Below are 4,056 nucleotides of genomic sequence, written 5' to 3' on the forward strand. Positions count from 1 at the left end.
ATGAAAAATAATTAAACATATACGTATAATATATATATATATATATATATATATATATATATATACATATACTTATATATATATATATATATATATATATATATATATATATACATTCATTGTATGTATATATATAAAATATGTATTTATGTTATATATATATATATGTATATATTTATATATGTATATGTATTATATGTATATGTGTGTATTTATATATATATATATACTTGTATATATATATATATATATATATATATATATATATATATATATATTATATATGTTGCAGATGTATATAAACATATTAACATATATATATATATATATATATACATATATAAATTTACATATATGTATAATTATATTCATATATTATATATATATATATATATAATATATATATATATATATATATATAAAGATATGGTCGCAACAATTCCGGGTATCAGGGAACGCCACCATGTGTGAACTGGGACCACCGACCACGGTTTAATGTGGGACCACTCAAACCCGGGTATCAGGGGTATAGGATTTAAAGGAAAACGTACCACGCTCATAAATGCAAAATCTATAATATTGGTAAATTTGAAAATTGGTAAATTAAAGAAGACGTTGCAAAAATCAGCGAACAAGTTTGACCTGATCCTTAAACAAATCTAGAAAAAGTTCAATGATTTTTAGCTCAAAATGAGCACGTTTACCCAGAAGAAAATCGCAATTTTTGGGGACTGCCACGTTCAACGGCTTCAATTACCGGAAAATGTTTCTGTGCTTGACAGAGGCGGTGAGCTCGCAATTGGCACAACTACACAACTGAGTTACGAGGCTACAATATTATGGTGCTTATGATTGGCGGGAATGATATCTGTCCGAGGGACATCTTCACCCCTGCTGAAATGACACTGCGAGATTTAACTCCTGAAATCAGAGAGAGTTATACAATTATTACCAACAATATAATTCCGTTATGTTAACAGCAGATAAAGGTCCGCGGTTAAGCAATCCGGAGGGGATACGAAAAATGAACAACAGGCTGTTAAACGAGTTCAAGAAAAAACCCATCGAATTTGCCGAAGTTGTAGGGAACGATTTTAATGATGGTGTCAAACTGAGCTCATATGAGTTTTTGAGCGAGTATCTAATGAAGAAAGCTTCTCACCGAGAGTTGAATTGAAAATTTGTTCGCTTGAAATTTAGTTACTGATCTGCTCGCTGTTGCCGATTAACTTTGTTGCGTGCTTTTGTTTTTGCACATTGAAGTTTGAATTTAGTATTTTAAATTACGTAAATTTGCTAATTTGAGCTATAGATAGCATTTTTGGACGATTTTGTTATTCCATTTTTGTCCTATTTATATTCAAAGTAATTAGAAAACTTTCACCGTGAACATAGTTTCTGATTGAGCTTTTGCATTTTCCTCATTTGAGTATTCCGATTGTGTGGCTTAAACAATAAGCAGGTAAATAACATTTGAACAGCCGATTGTGTGGCTGGTTGAAAAACCGATAGCGTGGTTAAAACAATAGGTAATTAAATAGTTTGAACAGCCGATTGTGTGGCTGACTGAAAAGCCGATTGTGTGGCTTAAACAAATAAGTAGGAAAATAGCATTTGAACAGCCGATTGTGTGGCTGGTTGAAAAGTTGATAGCGTGGCTTAAACAATAGGTAATTTACTAATTTTAACAGCCGATTGTGTGGCTGGTCAAAAAGCCGATAGCGTGGTTTAAACAATAGGTAATTTAATAGTTTTAACAGCCGATTGTGTGGCTGGTTGAAAAGCCGATAGCGTGGCTTAAACAATAGGTAATTTAATAGTTTGAATAGCCGATTGAGTGGCTTAAATAATAAGTAGATAATTAGTAATGGAACAGCCGATTGTGTCTGGTTGAAAAGCCGAAAGGGTAGCTAAAACAATAGGTAATTAAATTGTTTAAACAGCCGATTGTGTGGCTGACTAAAAAGCCAATTGTGCGGCTTAAACAATAGGTAAAATAGCATTTGAACAGCCGATTGTGTGGCTGACTGAAAAGCCGATTGTGTGGCTTAAACAATAAGTAAAATAGCATTTGAACAACCAATTGTGTGGCTGACTTGAAAAGCGATTGTGTGGCTTGAACAGTAAGTAGATAAATAGCATTTGAACAGCCGATTGTGTGGCTGGTTGAAAAACGAATAGCGTGGTTTAAACAATACGTAATTAAATAGTTTGAACAACCGATTGAGTGGCTGACTGAAAAGCTGATTGTGCGGCTTAAGCAGTAAGTAAAATAGCATTTGAACAGCCAATTGTGTGGCTGACTGAAAAGCCGATTGTGTGGCTTGAACAGTAAGAAGATAAATAGCATTTGAACAGCCGATTGTGTGGCTGGTTGAAAAGCCGACTGTGTGGCTTAAACAATAAGTAGGAAAATAGCATTTGAACAGCCGATTGTGTGGCTGACTGAAAAGCCGATTGTGTGGCTTAAGCAGTAAGTAAAATAGCATTTGAACAGCCAATTGTGTGGCTGACTGAAAAGCCGATTGTGTGGCTTGAACAGTAAGAAGATAAATAGCATTTGAACAGCCGATTGTGTGGCTGGTTGAAAGCCGACTGTGTGGCTTAAACAATAAGTAGGAAAATAGCATTTCAACAGCCGATTGTGTGGCTTGTTGAAAAACCGATAGCGTGGTTTAAACAAAAGGTAATTAAATAGTTTGAACAGCCGATTGTGTGGCTGACTGAAAAGCCGATTGTGTGGCTTAAACAATAAGTAGGAAAATAGCACTTGAACAGCCGATTGTGTGGCTTGTTGAAAAACCAATAGCGTGGTTTAAACAAAAGGTAGTTAAATAGTTTGAACACTCGATTGTGTGGCTGACTGAAAAGCCGATTGTGCGGCTTAAAACAATAAGTAAAATAGCATTTGAACAGCCAATTGTGTGGCTGACTGAAAAAACCGATTGCGCGGCTTGGTATATCCCCTGTGTAGGTAGAGTGTAAATCAAAAAGAATTTTTGCTATCAAAAAGAATTTTTGCTATAGCTTGTCTAGGAAAAAATTTAGTTTTTCATCCGGGAGTTTGCGAATTTCGCGATTAGCGATTTTTAAATATAGTTAGTTTTGATTGGGTCAAGGAGTTGTTCAAGTTGAACTAAGACTGGTATGGAGTATCCCCTGTGTAGGTGGAGTGTAAAACAAAAAGAATTTTTGCCATAGCTTGTCTAGGAAAAATGTTAGTTTTTCATACGGAAATTTCCTTTTATTTCCGAATAATTTTGATTATGTATTTTTAAAAATAGGTTTTTTTCATCGGGTCAATGAATTGACCAAATCAAACCAAACTCGGCATGGAGTATCACCGGTGTAATTAGAATGCAAACCAGAAAGAATTTTTGGTATAGCTTGCCTAGGAAAAAAGTTAGTATTCCATACGGAACTTTTTGAATTTCTCGAAAAAGGAGTTTTGAAAATAGGTCTTTCTTATCGGTTCAAGGAGTTGATCAAATCAATCCAAACTTGGTATGGAGTATCCCCTGTATAAAAGAAGTTGAAAACGAAAAGAATTTTTGGTACAGCTTTCCTCTGGAGAAAGTTTGTTCTTCGTACTGAAATTTGCGATTAATTCGAATAGTTAATTTTAAATAATTCTGAAAAATAGGTCTTTTTGATTAGGTTATAGAGTTGTTCAAATCGAACCAAACTCGGCATGGAGTATCACCAGTGTAATGAGAGTGTAAACCAAAAAAATTTTTTGGTATAGCTTGCCTACGAAAAAAGTAAGTTTTTCGTAGGGAAATTTGCGATTATTTCAAATAGGTATTTTTAAAAATAGGTCTTTTTTATCGGGTCAAGAAGTTGTTCAAATCAAACCAAACTTGGTATGGAGTATCACCAGGGTAGGTAGACTCTGAGACAAAAAGAATTTTTGGTATAGCTTTCCTCTAGAAAAAGTTAGTTTTTCGTTGACCCCATGAAAGAACCTATTTTTAAAATTAAATATTCGAAATATTGTTTTATAGTCATTTATCTTTTATCATTTATAGTCATTTAGCGATTTATTATGCTTTGTTT

This window comes from Convolutriloba macropyga, chromosome 5 (genome assembly GCF_964194025.1).
Source record: "Convolutriloba macropyga chromosome 5, txConMacr16.3, whole genome shotgun sequence".
Classification (NCBI taxonomy): Eukaryota; Metazoa; Xenacoelomorpha; order Acoela; family Convolutidae; genus Convolutriloba; species Convolutriloba macropyga.